Here is an 18,023-nt window from a genome sequence, read left to right on the forward strand (position 1 = left end):
CACAGTAAATATATTTTTAAACACAATACAATAGCTAAAAAGCTTGTGTTGATCTCACTTGTGCAAACTTATACTGGATAAGACCAGTCCATTGGCTCAGATCTACTGACCCAGTTTGGCTTTTCTGTGGAACACAAAACAGATGAAAGTGAGTTACAGACATTACAATGGTGCACGTAAATGAATTAATCTGTGAATTTTGAACAAAAATAAGGTATGCGAGAATCCTATGCACTCAAAGTGGTGACGGGTGGGGGGAAATTTATACAGAGATTTTCGAAACGAGTGAAATATACGAGGAATAAGAAGCCAAAAGAAAGACAGAAAGGGGTTAAGACAAAGACAAAAGAGACAAAAAAGAGAACTCACTATTCCAGAAGACTGTTTGGGTTTGATGCTGTACGAGGCCTTCTCTCTGGCTTGATTGAAGACCTCTTCCATTTTCAGTCTGAAAAGACACCAATAGTTTCAGCCATTTAAAATGTATCTTCTCCTAGAAATGGAGATAGGGTATGTTTGCAGTAGTAAAAGGTCAGGCAGTTCAGCAATGAGGTTCTCCAGGCAAGATTTGGGTCTGTGCTGTTGACACACAAGAAAGATTTGGGTGACCAGTTTCACTGTTTTAAGAAACCACTCTAAAACATTCAGTGGCACAACTTTCCACACTGCACGAGGTAAAATATACATTCTAGACCAGTGACGGGCAACTTTGATGGGGGTGGGGGCTATAAAAAAAATAATCATGGGTACGCAGTTCTGCGTACCCACATCCTTACCCACATCCTTACCCAGACATACAGCCGGCCCTAGCCTTTTCGGGGGCCTAAGCGAAATTTAGTTTGTCTGCCCCCATCCATTCTACACATTTTGCCGTGGGGCGGAGAGAAGATTTTGCAATTTTATAAAAAATTTCCTGCAATTCTACCCATTTTGCCATGGGGCAGAGATAACTGTTTTTAATATGATATCTGACTGAGAGTGACTAATAAAATCAAAGGGGGCCCCCCAGTCGGTAAATCAACCATGATTTCTACAAGTTTAGATAGGTGGCTGCTAGACTAACATACCAATCTAAACAATGTTTGCTGACGTGCCAATTAAGTGACTGTTAGTGACTGGCAACAAGAGAAAAACTTCTGATGCACAACCAAATTTTGAAATTACACTCTCAATATACTTTTTTTTGTCTTCGGAAATGTATCCACGAGCCTGTAAAAAGGGGGCCAGTTTCCCATCCCAATTCTAGACCAGTAAACTCAAATGTGTGTGCGTGTTTGTCCAAATTTGGTATGCCTTTGTAGTAAGTTGGGGGGGGGGGCTCTCAATTTTATAGATGGTGGTACACTGTAGGCCAAATAGTTAATGGTTACAAATTTGTTTTTATTACTTATCCAGCAAATGAGCAAATACATATCACAATCTAATCTACATCCAGCAGAACAAAACAATTTGCATTTCAAATGCTATCTCTAAACCCATCAAACCACTGGAAGCTAACAGAATCCCTCATGTGTTCTTTTTATTGGTGGGGTTAAGAAACCGATCTGGGTCATTTCAACCCTCGTCTCTCTCATCTTATCTATGAATTTGAATGACTCTGATAGGATCTAATAGTGAACATGTGATGCATGCTATTGGAAACTCATGTTTGGGGATCATTCCAACACTGAAGATTCAACACTCATCTATGAGAACTCCTGACTTTCTGCTTGATATTGACTTAACAGGGTTGGTTTAAATTTTCAGCGATATGAAGCTGGAATCCTTAATTGTGAACCTGACCTATCCGTTGAAGATATTACAACAAATACGTTACTGCAAACAACAAACACTGTTTTCTTCCCTCTGACATCATTGCACATGCGACAGAACAGCAGAATATGCACTGCAATCTGTTGTTGTTGCAGTACACCTCCACTTCGTCAACAAAATAAAACCATAACAATGGCGGTGGGGCGGGCAGTGGCGCTGTTTCCCCTACTGCAGATTCCATCTTTAACTCCTATAGGGAGCAAAATGTTAGTTTGTCTTATGCTTCTCCCTGCTACGAAATGATTACATAAAACATATACTGCATACTGGGATTAATGGTGTTCGGTTGCTACAGCATCCGTGGTTGTTACAACACACACCCTTCTCTATTGTTTCAAAGGGAGTTGAAGAGCTCAATGTGCACTACATTTGACCTCAGTCAAGGTGCTTTATTCTACACATTAAGCTGACAGATGACTTCAATTGGCTTGTCAAGGTAATGTGCTTGAAGGTGAATGTGAAACAGTATGTTCATTGTGTTCATGCGCAGAGGGATCTAGTAGTGCAGTAGACATGTCATTTTGACATGTACAGTCATTCTGTGGTAGGTCTGTAGAAGGTCAGAACATACATTGTACAACAATCCCCAAAGAAAGAGTGGCTTTCATTGAATAGGATAGACTCAACACACATGAAAGGACTGCAAAGCGTATTTTACACCAATCCTTACGGTTCCTGTAATATCTGTTTGTTTTCCTTCTTCCAAAGGTCTTTGAAATCAGTGGAGAACTCATGCCACACCGAGAACAGCGTGTTGGGAGACACTTCCTTCTCACCTGCCTTAGCCTTGACTGAAAAGAACGAGCTAAACTACAAGAAACTGAGGATAGATAGGACAAAAACATGAAATCAAACCTAAAATACCAAAATTACAACAATAGATTACAGAAAGACTAAGTCATTGTGAAACCTGTATGCTTATAATAATTATGCGAAATGTGGAAGTTAATCTTAAGACCATTTCTTGCATTAAACTTGATATGGAAGTATACTAAATAGAGGCGACTGGCCGTTTCGTAATAAAACACAGCAAATATTAGAATGTATTAGCTGCCACAATGGCATTCTTTCCTAAGTCGATAACATAAATATTTTCCCTCCACAGATACAATTCTAGGCGTACAGGTTATAAACCCTTAAAAGGAAATGAATCTTGATGTGCTCAAGTCTCAAGAGGGACAAACACATAAAGAAAGGGAGAGAGAGAGAGAGAGAGACAGAAAGGAGAGAAAGATAAATAAAGGAAGAGAGAGCACACGTGAAAGTGACAAATGCCCTGGCGTTGCGCTTGATCAATGCTCTGGACGGGTTGGGGACCCTTTGTTTGGAGTTTGGAGGGAACACTTTCCTGCCTAGTGTTAACAGAAGCCCAGAGCCAACACTGTCTACTCTGGCTTTGCTTAGGTAAACAAAGACACTGGAGGCCTTCAGTCTATCATAGGACCCGCAGTCAAGGCCATCTAGAGGTAGAGGTTCCATGTAGCCTCGGGATCTAAACATCGACACAGGACCTGTACGTACTGGCATGCAGTAGTAGAGAATAGAAGTGAGTGAACTCAGCTCGCTGTATTGAAAATTGTTCTGACACAACATTATCCTTTGAGCCAATGTTATCATACTGCAGCTCGAACATCTTTAAAAAGAAAATCATATCAGGTTTATTCTTACATCTCATGAGTGTTCTCTAGTTGTGTTTCTTGTGCCTCCAGATCAGTTTTTGCTATAAAAAGAAAACATAGTCAGAATATAGGCATACTGTAGATAACAAGCCACTCAACAGGACAACGTCAGGAAGTGAAGTAGTAGGCTATGTAAAGGCAAGGAGAGCAGTAATGGATCATTATAGAAACATGTAGCACTCCAACCCATGAGCTAGTTACTCGTTAAGTCATTATGGACAACATAAAGCTACATTGTGGTGATGATAACAATGTGATTACACGTAAGGCATAGAACAAGGTTTTATTATCAGTACTGAATAGATTAAACCATTTTTAATAAAGGCAGAATTATTGGTTTTGCATATACAGACGGTTTACACAGGATTTCACACATCAACATTAATAACACTTGCTGTCATTTTCAGGGTTAGTTCATGTAATTGAGTGTTGAAATGATTGTGGTCGTACCACTGATAGATGAACACCATGGTTTTCTGGGCAAGTATTCTTTGTGTACATTTAGTATTATTGAGTTCAGTAAATTATTATGAAATGTCCTCAAACTCGTCCACAGAATAACTTGATATGAGAGAGCAGCATCACGTTGTGCAAAGCCTCAAACAGGCAGAGGAATTCCAAAGGATATCCTCAGCCTTAGGAGGGATTTTTTCATAATTCTCTCTCCTTCCAGCTAACTTCATAGAGATATCGAGGAAGTCTGTGCTACTGTAGCCAAGGTGGTCCGGTGAACCAATTTTGTTTGAGACCTGACTTGCATTAGCTCCCAGAGATAATGCCTATAGACCAAGGTTTTAGGTTAGCAGGCTAACACAGTCTTGTAGTGTGCAATGAGCAGAGGAACATTTTAAAGCTCAGGTGAAGTGTAAGAGAGTTGGTTCAGTGAACCACAATGGCGCTTGGGCTAACAACCAACTATTTTGGTGTGCAGTCGACCCGGGTTCAAACCCAGCCTATCGCATGTGCGTGTCTCTCCAGTTATATTGGTTTTGCTTTCACACACAATTCTAAGAAATGTCTTAGTAGCTTTCAAGAGCATATTCCAAATCCATAGCAGCCTAAAAGCGTTTATTGGTCTGAAATTACCCATAACCTCTTCATAGCTTTCCAAGACATCCACTAAAGCAGACGATCAGGAATCTCTCCTGGCATGGATCTCTGGCCTGCCTTTATTCAGGGAATATCAAATCGCTGTGTGTAATTGAAGCCAGAGCCACATCTAAGGAACCCTGACATGTCCAATGGGACGATCACTTTTGTCCACGGCTCCCCATACTAAATCATCCTATAACTGATCCCCATTTTTACATCTGCTTTCTGTTGCTCATCAATAACCAATCAGAAATCAGAACAGGATGGATGTCATCAGATCAATGCAACAACAGTCACCAAAGGAGTATGGAATCCATGATGCAGTGAATCAATATAGTGACCCACTTGAGTTTTACAGTGCTAGTCTAGAGGTTTCAAAATACATTTAGGACAACAATGAATAGATCTTATCTGACATGATGTTACGTGTAGATTAGGCCTACTCCTGGAGACAACTCTACTAGCCAAGGCAGTAGTCAGTCCCCTGAAGAGAGCATGCAGCCAGTATAACTAATCGTTATTTACATCAGAAACAGATTATCACATGGCCAATGTTCTGTTCAGAGGAATAGAGGCTCCATCAAAGGCATCGCACGCATGAGAATCTGTGAAACGAGTGGGGAAAATCGAGCTAGACCAAACAGTGCCGTTCCTACGAGTCCGCTTCCACTGTTATTCTGTGGTTAGTTTCATGGTCAGAAAATAAACAAGAGTGGTCGAAACTGTGGAGCCAGAAACTGTTTAACCCCGGGGTCTGAAATTATAGAAATAACACAAATAAGACATTGCTGTTGTTGCTTTTTTTTCTGCAGTGGAGGCACCCAGTGAATTTCGTCTGGAGCCTTCCAAGTCACATGTCAGTGTTATATCGAACATTCCTCTCTCTGTGGACAACCTCGTCATTTGCCTCAAGGGAGAACCCAATATTTCTTTCAGAGGGACACTTTCATCCAGGCTTCCTTTAAACTTGGACTCAAGGACAGAGAGCGACATAGTGGAAGAACGAACATGTGTTACAAATTACCAACTCTCATTTGAATACAAAAGCACTTGAGAAAGGGTCAGTGAGCTCAGTCTTACAACAAGAATGGAAACAGTTAGCTAGAAATAGCCTGCCGCAAAGCCTATGTAAAACTGCCTAGAAAGACATCCCACATGTTTTAATAGACATGACAACCAAACCTTACACTTAAGAGTTGTAAAACATTCATCAATAAACATTTTAATCTTGGCTTTACACAATACTTTGTCTGTTATGATGAGAATAGTTCCATTATTTTAGAGTTTTGGAGGCTTTTACTTCAGAGTTAAGTTAGTTAAAGGGTCTGGTGTGCAGGGGCGAAAGGCACTCTTTCACGGGAGGCTTTTGAATGGGTCTTTGTGGGAAGGTGATAACAAACACACTGTGGTCATATGAAAACAAACATGGCCGATCGCAGAGGGAAGGTGGATTCATCATCAACCCTCGTTCCACTCCTAATTCATCATCTCTGTTTTAACTGCTCTCAGGGTAAACAGCTCACTCCAAGTGTTTATTTGATGTCCTGATATGATAGAGGGAGGAATGGAGATGAACAGAGAGTAAACAAGTGACGGCGAGAGAGGGGCTTCTTCAGAAGGTAGATAGAGAGAGACAGATAGTGCTGAGGAAGGAGGATAAAAAAAAGAGGTGAAACCGGGGTAGAGGTCAAGGACCGGATAGGGAATAGTAAGAGCAGAGGGAGTGAAAGAGGTGAAGAATGAACAGGAGGAGGAAAACAAAGATAAACCAGGTTGCCATTATGGTTACACTATCAACCTTGAAAAGTTAAAGGAGAGCCGCACACTCTAGGAGCTCAGATGCAATAATTTAATAACCTAATATCCAACGTTTCGACAGACAAGCTGTCTTCATCGGGGTATAAGAGAGGGGTACAACAATTGTCAGATTAATACTGCCATTGTGAAAATTCAAAGCAAACCGAGACATTATCTTTTTCAAGGACAGTCTCGCAAAAAGAAGCATTCTTGTGTTCTAACTACTCGCTATTCAAAGTGCTCTGAACAAATTAAGGGAATCGTTCACAAACATTGGCACATTCTAATCGGGACCCTTCCTTGGTCATATTCTCACGGGACAGAAATCTCAGAGATCAATTTATAAACTCTGATCCCTGCCGAACATCTATTTACACTCCTACTGGATGGAAACTACGAGTGTAATGGATGTGCTCAATGCAATGGCACTTATAAATGTAGATCCTTCAAACACCCACAAACAGGGAAACAGATCCCAATCAAAGGTGTTATCACGTGCTCCACTACAGTAGTTATTTATCTAATAATTTGTCCTTGTGATAAAAATGATGTGGGTAAAACAAAGCATAAATTAAAAGTATTAATCTCGAAGCATCGTAGCATCATTAGGTGCAAAAAAATCAACTTATCCAGTTGCGGCCTACTCGATTTTGTACCTAAGTTATATCAGCATCGAACATGTCACCCTCCCTAGGAGAGGGGGTGACCTCGACAATTTATTGTATGCTATCCATTCATGGTATGTTATTTTTTTTTTATCTATCGGAGAATTAACCAATGATATCAGGCCACCTCAGGCCATGATTACAAACACCTGTGTGTGTCCTTTGACACTATATACTGTAAACTAGTCACCCTGTGGTGTTTGTCATTATACCCTGATGAAGACAGCTTGTCTGTTGAAACGTTGGATATTAGGTTATTAAATGATTGTATCTGAGCTCCTAGAGTGTGTGGCTCTCATTTTTCAAGTGTTCTACTCCGCTAGCTGGCACCTCGCCTAAATAGGTGTTTGTATCTTTCGCCTCCAGATAACACTATCTACCTTGTCAGGGTCCAATTCTGCCAACAGCCCTCATTATGTGTTCATATTTGGCCTGGATGTACATCATCTATAGTTTGGAAGGATATCAGCTCCTACAAGAGAAGAAAGAATCTGTTTTTTATTCAAGAAGTATCTGTTGGTATTGTGTTGCTAGGGCAATTGAATTGAAGTGCTGTCCTACCTAGTAGCCTACTTAATCATTGCTGTTTGAACTGTCTGATCGCTCATTATTTGTGTCAGTTTCTGTGGACTTAGTTTCATGCCTATTTGAGTAATCGTCTTGTGTTGTAGGGAGTGTTTTCTGTGTTTTCTTCAACTCTACCAGGCAATCAGCAATTAGTGATGGGAGCTGCATCTTTCACCTCTGCTGGGCAATACGCGATTAGTGTTAGTGCTTCAGTCTCGAGTGTTTATTCAGTGGCAGCTGGCGGTCTTGTCAAGCTGTGGTGTTGTCGCTGAAACAAAGACTTTCTGCCAAGCGGTTTGAGGAAGGAAAGAGGAGGAAGGCTCCACATCGCTCTCTTACTTGAGTATCTCACCTAGTTATCTTCTGATGATCCAATTTGCCTCTTTTGCAGGTTTGTCAAGTATGTGTGTGTTTCCTATCCCTGTTCTCTTCTCTCCCTGTAGGTTTTACAGAAGCTCCCCACCCTTTGGCTACATCCCCTTCTAATTTAGTATACCCTGCCCACTCACAAGGCAGGCAACATGCTTGACCTAACCTTTACTAGAAGCTGTTCGCCTACCACCTCCTGCCCCTTGCTCATCCCTCTGCAGATGACTTTGTCGACCATTTTGAAAAAAAGGTTGACGACATCTGTTCCTCGGTCACTTAGCCTACTGACTCCACTGGTCCCACTCTAACAGAACTACCCTACACTTTGACCTCTTTCTCCCCTCTCTCTCCAGATAAAATCCTGCGACTAGTGATGTCTGGCAGCCCGACCACCTACCGACTTATCCACATCCCCTCTTCCCTTCTCTAAAGACCTACCATTCCTTACTTCCCTCATCAACTCATCACTTGCTGCATCCTCTGACTTCAAGATGGCCAGAGTCGCTCCCATCCTCAAGAAACCAACACTTGACCCCTCCAAAGTAAAAAACTACAAAACGGTATCCCTTCTATGTTTTAGTTCCAAAACACTTGAGCATGCTGTCTATGACCTACTCTCTCGTTATCACTCTCAGAACGATCTTCTTAACCCTAACCAGTCAGGCTTCAAGGTGGCTCACTCAAATGAGACCGCTATCCTCTTATCCAGGAGGCTCTCCACACTGCCAAATCTGACTTTCTCTCCTCTGTTTTCATTTTCCGAGAACTATCTGCTGACTTCAACACTGTGAATCATTAGATCCTCCTCTCCACCCTCTCAGGGCTGGGCAGCTTAGGCTCGGCACATTCCTACCAGCAGGCATGGAGAGGGTCTGTGTCTGCTCCAACTGCTTCTCACTACTGGTGTCCTTCAGTCCTCGATTATTTACACCAAGTCACTCGGCTCCGTCATATCCTCACATGGTCTCCCCTATCATTGCTATGTGGATGACACTGAACCCCCCCCCCCCCCCTTCTGACACCCAGCTGGCGACGCACATCTCTGATTGCCTGGCAGACGTCTCAGCTTGGATGTCGGCCCACCACCCCATGCTTAACCTCGACAAGATGTAGCTTCTCTTTTTCCCGGGGAAGGCCTGCCAGCTCCAAGACCTCTCAATCATGGCTGTCCCCTTCCCAGAGAGCAAAGAACCTTGGCGTGACCCTGATATTTATGCTGCAGTAGTTTATGTGTCGGGGGGCTGGGGTCAGTTTGTTATATCTGGAGTACTTCTCCTGTCCTATTCGGTGTCCTGTGTGAATCTAAGTGTGCGTTCTCTAATTCTCTCCTTCTCTCTTTCTTTCTCTCTCTCGGAGGACCTGAGCCCTAGGACCATGCCCCAGGACTACCTGACATGATGACTCCTTGCTGTCCCCTGTCCACCTGGCCATGCTGCTGTTCCAGTTTCAACTGACCTGAGCCCTAGGACCATGGCCCAGGACTACCTGACATGATGACTCCTTGCTGTCCCCAGTCCACCTGGCCATGCTGCTGCTCCAGTTTCAACTTCCACCTGACTGTGCTGCTGCTCCAGTTTCAACTGTTCTGCCTTATTATTATTCGACCATGCTGGTCATTTATGAACATTTGAACATCTTGGCCATGTTCTGTTATAATCTCCACCCGGCACAGCCAGAAGAGGACTGGCCACCCCACATAGCCTGGTTCCTCTCTAGGTTTCTTCCTAGGTATTGGCCTTTCTAGGGAGTTTTTCCTAGCCACCGTGCTTCTACACCTGCATTGCTTGCTGTTTGGGGTTTTAGGCTGGGTTTCTGTACAGCACTTTGTGATATCAGCTGATGTACGAAGGGCTATATAAATAAATTTGATTTGATAACACTTCATTCTCTGCAAACATCAAAGCATTGACATCCGTAGAGTATGACCTTTCCTCACACAAGAAGTGCCACAGGTACTAATCCATGCACTTGTCATCTCCCGTCTAGACTACTGCAACTCTGTTGGCTGGGCTCCCCGCTTGTGCCATCAAACCCCTGCAACTTATCCAGTACGCCACAGCACGCCTGGTGTTCAACCTTCCCAAGTTCTCCTATGCTACCTTGCTCCTCCGCACACTACACTGGCTTCCAGTCGAAGCTCACATAATCTCAATACCTTGGTGCTTGCCTACGGAGCAACAAGGGGAACTGCCCTTCCCTACCTTTAGGCTATGTTCAAACCCTACACCCCAATCCGAGCACTCCGTTCTGCCACCTCTGGTCTTTTGGGATGGCAGCTCCCGCTCAGCCCAGTCAAAGCTCTTTTCTTTCCTGGCCCCCAATGGTGGAACAAGCTTCCCCCTAATGTCCGAACAGCAAAGTCCCTGCCCATCTTCTAAAAATATTTGAATCCATAGCTCTTTAAAGAGTTTCTTAAATACCCCACACACAAAAAATGCTAACATTCACTTGTCTTTTCCTACTAGCACTGACTTTGCAGATAACTACTTTGTTGAGGGAAAATGTACTTTCTAGGATTGTGATACATTGTTGTCTAATGATGAATTCACTAATGTAAGTCACTCTCGATAAGAGCGTCTGCTAAATGACTAAAATGTAGATCTGCTCTTGAAATATCTTTCAGACAAAGGTCAAAGGCTCAACTACCAAGTGCTGCTGCAACCTATCATAACAGATGGAAAAAGTTGAAACAATAGCCTTGAGTTATTCAATACAGTCTGGGATAAGCAGAGGTCCCCATGGAAACTGCGTTGAATGATGGTCTGCACACATCTTCCTTCCAAACACTGTACATTAACCAGGAGAGCAACTGAGACATCAGTCTTGGCTGGACAGATGCAGTGCAGTCTAACCAAGGGTTAGCATGATGATCAATGGCCCATCTCTACGTTCTATTCTATATACAGTGCCAAGATGGCTTCCTCATTTCAGTTATTCTGACACTGAACATAATCCAGGGAGATATCTGAGCCATTAGTCATTGGCCTTCGTCTTTGGGGCAGCTATAGTTTAGCTAACCAAGGATAAGGGGGATCAATGACCCATCTTGATGCTTGACTCTCAGTTGAAAAACCAAAATGGCTTTCGTTGTCATTGATCAATGGTCCATTTTCCTCACCCACAACCCCAAATGGCCTGAGTGATTGAGTCATTTGTAAAGTAACCACAACTGGGACACCTTCCCTCAGAAATTCCTCTATCTTCTCCTTAAAGGGTTGCAAGTGCTCTCCAGAAGAGACCTGGTTGACCATCTCTGTCTCGGCCGAGCATACTGGAGTGGAGGAGGAAGAAAGAAAAACATGTTTTGATGAGTTTTTCTGTCCAAAAAAGAATGAGCTTGTAAATCATAAGACCATTTTTGACATTGCAGTATTACATTCTACCTGTTTATGTAATTAGAGCTAACTACCAAACATAATGGAACGGGCTAAGCTAACCAGTCATGATGCATTCCCATTCCCCCTACTACTTTTCTCCAAACAATGAGTGATGCCCCTGGAACCTGCAGACCCCTTAAGCATCCCTTGGAGCACTCCAGAGTCATGGTCCATCAGCACCCATGATGAATCCAAAAAAGTGCATGTTAGAGTTCCCGAAGCTAATTGTTCGACCACATGGCCCCCTCTGTGGAGGTAGTTAGCTAGCTGTTGTCCTGAGGGCCATCCCAGCCCACTGCTATGGGACGCCTACTCAACCTAACCCCCAGGCAACTGTCATTGAAGCCCACATCTGTTACAGCACTCAGCTGGTCCCTGTAAAGTGAACCCTATACAGTTTGTGATGAAGCATTTATGTGCGCCATCATGGTACTCTGCCATGTAGGTTAGTGTATTTTGTCATGAATCTTGTTCTGGAGGCAGCTCTGCAGAGTGGTCACTGGCTGGTACAGGCGTAAAGTCATACAATTTAACCCTAACCACACTGCTAACCCTAATGATTAACCTTAAATGAAGCTATTTTTTGCAGCTTGCTATCTAAGGAGAAATCACTCATTTTTGCCTCCAGGACAAGATTCATGACAATAAATGTCAACCTGCCTCTGCTATTGGGAATGAGCAAGCAAGTCAGTATCCCAATGGACCTGGTCAACTCTTCACGCACTACAAATAACTCTTCACTCTTCACTCTTCACGCACTACAAATAATGAGATGCTTCACAAGATTGATTGCAGTGCAGTAAAAAACATAGTTGGCAAAATACAAGCCTTGATTGGTTTAACGGTAAGATACGTGATAGAAAACAGAGGAGATTTGGGTGACTATTCTTGATTGACACATACAAAAAGTTGTACTCCGTTAGCATGAATGTTTCCCCACCTGACCCCTATAATGTGTTAATGAGTTAGAACTGAGTAATGAATGTACGTGTTTCCCCATTCAGTCATTCAATCGGTCTCATAGGGAATTTGTTTAACCATGAACTTGGCTTTAAATGTTTAATCTGATTTCCACACTTCATCATGGATTTTTGTTGTTCCCTAATTCCTACTATTTGACTCATGTTACCCTGGGAAAAAACTTGAAAGACTTTCAGCCTAACCCCAGTCTGATCGAGGTAATTCCCTGTAAACCTCTAACATGTTTAGAAGTGCTACCTGGACTCATATTATATGCGAAGTGACCTAGTATTTGGTTTGAAGTATTCTGAAAAGGATACACAGACTTACAAAAAATATTTTGTTCTTGTTCAACTAGATGGCAGTCAAACATTATTGCTACCCATACAGTACACTGATGGCTTTTATTATGGGACCTTCAGATCTTATGGTTTGTAATGTGCGTATGCGGGTGCTGCATAAATAAGGCAGCCTCTCCAGGCCCTTGACTCACTCTGAGGGACATGAGCTGGAGCACAGGTAGAAGAAGCACCCTGAACCTTCATTTTTTTTGGAGCTCTGTGTTGTGAGGACAGTAAAAGGGCGCCTAGCAGATTCTGGAGGAGCCTGCTCCGGACTCTCCATCTGGTTCTAGTTTGGGGGTTTGTATGACAAACAGATGCTATCTGTTGACCCTGTTTTGTGATCAAAACATCACTATGTCTCGGCAAACTTTGAAGAATTTTCCGTTATAGAGATACAGGAATGCATTTAAAATAAGTAATACTTTCATAAATCGGTATCATAAACATGATGTGACACCTGTCACAATCAACGTTGATTCAGGTTTACTACCTACCGTTCAACATATATAGCTCAAGGATTATAAATAGAGCTACAAATGGACCAGAATATATTTGTGGGAGTCAGTCTCACCATTAAGATCTTTCCTTAGCTTTTGCGTAGGTCTCTCTGAAAGTCGTCAAACTTCATTTGAGAGGCCTGGAAGAGGTCCTGGGGTTCAGGGAGAGGGTAGACACAGGTCTCTCTACCGGCATCCTGAGCACGCACGCACGCACGCACGCACGCACGCACGCACGCACGCACGCACGCACGCACACGCACACGCACACACACACACACACACACACACACACACACACACACACACACACACACACACACACACACACACACACACACACACACACACACACACACACACACACACACACACACACACACACACAGTCAAAGGCAATCATCATCATCAAAGACCAGAGCAGCCCTCTCCAGCATACATCTCAGGTAAGATTGGGATGGATGTCGCTGCCATTCTTATCAGTAGTCCAAACATTTCCAGTAAGATAATGTTGCATGGTGATAATGGCCATCAGCTAGAGTGGAGCCATTGTAATCAAAGCATACGTTCGTCATGTCCATCAGTATTACTAGGGAGCCATTAGGAGCCCAGAACCACGTTGTGTATGTTGATTTTGGCAATATACTTTTGGCTGAGTTCATCTCATCCGGCTAACCTAATTATTTACAATAGGCCTCCTTTGGATCCTGTGGAAGCTAACGTACTACAGGTCCAGGCGAACTGGGAAGGAGACATTCATTTCTTTTGCAAATGAGGAAAAGGAAAATAAATAATTTGATAAGAAAAGCCACGCTATCCTCGGGCGAGAGAGAACATGAAAAGGTGGTTGGATAGATATCTAAGTAAATCAGAAAGGGATTCAAATAAACAGGAACCAAAACATACCTCATCAAAGTTCCTTAGATAGTAAGCAACGATGTATGACAAAAGACTCTGACAGTTATCCTGAAAGAGAGAGGGGGAAAAAGGATCCAAATAAATAAACCATAATTTACTTTTTGTCATTAATCTAATCATTTTAGAGCAGAATGTTTCGATTGGTATGTAGAACATATCTAAAGAGGACTTAAAAGTTCATCACCTCAAAGCAATGGATCAAACACGAGTGAAATCTCTGCTGGGGAGAATGTCATAACTTAGAGCTGGTAACGTGTCTTATGTTCTTTATGGGCATCTCTCTAGGATTCCAATACCGTAAAAACTGAGCACTATGTTCTTACATGACAGCACTGGTCATACATTAAAATCTAATAAACAGTCAGTCACTCACTCATTTGGGGGCAAATAATTGCCTAAGCACCATAATAGGGCAGTTACGGTCAGAGCTCAACACACACTCACACTGTTCTTGATGTCCTTGAGTTTTGGCAGGATGTCCAGAGTGAAGCCTTCAGCCTGCCCACGCGATCGGTTCCCTCCATTCATGAAGTTCCCAAAAGCTAAGATGAGGCCTAGCACCTGCAACACACACTGATCACTCTGCAGAGTCTGATAGACAGCTTGGGGAAAGACATGGAGGTAGAGGAAGGGGAGGGAGAGAAGGAAGAGAAGAGAAGGAGAAAGGAAAGGAGAAAGATGTATAGAAATGAGGGACATTTTCCTGACCTTTCCTATCACCAGCAAATGAGCGAGAAACAGAAACAGGACAGACTTGGCACAGAGGAAAGATGTGCTCTTACTGTTCAGGCTTGTCCAATAGCATTGCGTCGTTCTTGCCTTTGGATGATTTGATGTGCTGCTCAATATCCATCTCATCTTGCTGGACTCTCTTAAATAAGTAAGGAGTGTGATATTGAGTAAACAGTAAGTGGCACTCAAAATATACCCTGTACTTGAGATATACCATACATGCACACAAACTCTGTTCCTTCACTTTCAGGGGAACTGAATGTAGGCAAATACAGCATTTGTAGATACTTTATAAACACTATAGGGTGAAACCTACAGTATTGTTTCGATTTCCAACATGTTTTCCACTTCCCAGACACAAAACCACCGTTTTATACAAAATTAACCAGGCCAGAGATGCCCTCTCATTTCACAAAGAAAAAGACAATAGAGGTTGACAGACCTGGCGCAGGCTGGCAAAACCACAAAACGTCCGACAAAGAGAAATGTAAACTCTGTAGGTCTCTCATGAGTTCCGGTTCGTCTGAGAAGCAGGTTAGGGGAGCCGACGTTGACTCCAGGGTCTGGCCCAGGCATAACTCAGCAGCAGCACATCAAATATGGGCATCAAACACTGAGCAAATTAGTATTCAACACACTCAGCCTTGGGTCCGCGAGGGCAAGCTCTGGTTCTGGTTTACGACATGTTTAAATACATCTAACACAAAACATATCCTTTTTCAACGTGTGGGTGTACCAATGTGAGCAGTAATTTGGGGACAAGAAGATATGATGGTGAGATCTGTAAATTGGTGCATTTGTCTTTGGCTATGACAACATGAAAGACACATGTCACCGCAGTCCCCACATTTCTGGTCAACAGTTTTTTTCTTAACTTCCCATGTATGGCACTAAACTTCAAGTCAATGTTGTTTTCTGATGAATGACTTTCATGAGAACGTAGCCTGAGGTGCTATTATTGTACCACTGAAATACAGTACCAGTCAAAATTTGGACACACCTACTCATTCCATAGTTTTTATTATTAAAAAAAAAAACTATTTTCTACATTGTAGAATAATAGTGAAGACTAAGGGGTGGCTACTTTGAAGAATCTCAGATATAAAATATATTTTGATTTGTTTAACACTTTTTTTGGTTACTACATGATTCCATATGTGTTATTTCAAAGTTATGATGTATTCACTATTATACTACAATGTAGAAAATAGTAAAATAAAGAAAAACCCTTGAATGAGTAGCTGTGTCCCATCTTTTGACTGGTGCTGTATGTCACTGTCATCAATTCTGTGTTTATCCATACAAAGTGACAGTGTTGTTATAATGTACCTCAACCTCTGCAGTCACAACCTATGAGTATATTTCATGAGTGTAACTGTTGTGGTTTGTCATGTTGTTGCTTATCAAGTGCAAAGTGATGTGGTGTTGGGAGTGGTTCCCTGAACTTCTAAGAGTCGTGTCAGAAGGTTCCGACTCCTGATATTTGCGGGGACGGGTACCTCACAGTGACCCCTTCCTGCCTGTGGGTTTGTGTTGTGAGAGCAGAAGTGGTTTTATTGTACGAGCCCACAGACAGGGTGACTCCATTTCTTCCTGTGAAGTGAGGAGTGCACTCCTCCATGGCTCTGTGTTTGTGTGTGTGTTCTAGAACTGTGAGGGTGTAACCATTAGAACCCATCATTCCTAAGTCAGGGTGGCTACGCTGCCAACTGTGGTTAGGGTTTAGAGACTGGGAGACAGGATGGAGTCTCACAATACAAAATAGAAACAATTTGGCTCCACAACTCAATAACATAGCCTCAGGCAGGAGAGAGAAGGGTGTGGGGAGCGGGGTGCGATAGATGAGGATGGGTTAAGCAGCTAAAAGACTCTTTTTGATCCTCCGTTGTGACACATTTCCTAAAAAATACACCATGTCTCTCAAGTCACAGTAATTTGAACATGATCAATATTATTAATGTGGCTCTAGCAGACAAAGGACGGGCCTCTTGTGTTGTCCAGCCAAAAGCTTCTCAGGAATGTCATAGCGTCTTAGAACTGTATCACGGTTGAAATGTAAAAAACATGCCCCTTTTCATGCTCTTCTCTTTATTGACATAACAATGTATCGGGCTCTGAATGTTCTGCTGAAAGAGACAGGATTAATGTCATGCAGGGCTTTTGATGACAATGCTTGGCTGTAGCTATTGGAACCTTCACAACCAGCAGGGTGTACTAGGGAGTCTTATTCTAAAGCATTTAAATAATAACAAACTTTATACCATTATCCCGTTATCTCATTGTACTTACTAAAAGTGCCCATTATAACATTGGAGAGGGATACATTAAAATCCAAGATATAATATGTCTCTACTCCCCTTGTATGATGATGCATGTCTTATAAGAGTGGAGCCAACACCTTTCAACCCATAAACTGGGTGGTTCGAGTCCTGAATTCTGATTGGCTGACAGTTGTGATATATCAGACCGAGGTTCTTCCTTTAAACTGTATACCACATGTATGACAAAACGCTCTAATTACATTGGTAACCAGTTTATAATAGCATTAATGCACCTCGGGGGTTTGTGGTATATGGCCAATATACCACGGCTAATGGCTGTATCCGGGCACTCCGCACTGTGTATAAGAACAGCCCCTTGCCGTGGTATATTGGCCATATACCACACACCCTCATGCCTTATTGCTTAAATAGATGTTTACTCGAGAAATAGTACTGTATATCTCCTTCCAGCAGACATACTGTACACTCGGACTGACTCTGTGGCCAAACATCACACATACCAGTAAGGCTTGTGGTTTCCATGTTTGTTTTGGTATTTAATGCACATTTTCTTTAGTTGGCCTTTCAAGTGGACCAGATGGAACATGAACTCCAGATACAGAGTAATGTTCAGAGCGGACGCTGTGGACTGACAACCAGAACAAATTCCTTAAACTGTTAATAACTAAAGATTAAAATACTGTTATGAAAAGGCCACCTTCCTACATGTTCCAAGGAAGGACCACTTCATTTATGGGAATTGTGGTTTTTGTTTTGTAGACCAAATAAAATAAAATAAATTATTGACTGATTTTCAACTAGTTACTAGTACTGGGGCTTGACTATTACATATTTCATTATATAATAAAACCATAGCTTCCCGTAACTACAGTCAGGTCTTATTATTATTGGCTTCCTTGATAAAGATGAGAAGAATTTTAAAAATAAAATAA

At 42.3% G+C, this 18,023-nt stretch overlaps 1 pseudogene; it reads right to left on the minus strand.

Annotated features, from left to right (window-relative positions):
- Positions 1-102: 102 nt before the first annotated feature.
- LOC109898869 (formin-2-like) lies at positions 103-14,930 on the minus strand (annotated as a pseudogene).
- Between the last annotated feature and the right edge of the window lie 3,093 nt (positions 14,931-18,023).

This window comes from Oncorhynchus kisutch, linkage group LG11 (assembly GCF_002021735.2).
Source record: "Oncorhynchus kisutch isolate 150728-3 linkage group LG11, Okis_V2, whole genome shotgun sequence".
NCBI lineage: Eukaryota > Metazoa > Chordata > Actinopteri > Salmoniformes > Salmonidae > Oncorhynchus > Oncorhynchus kisutch.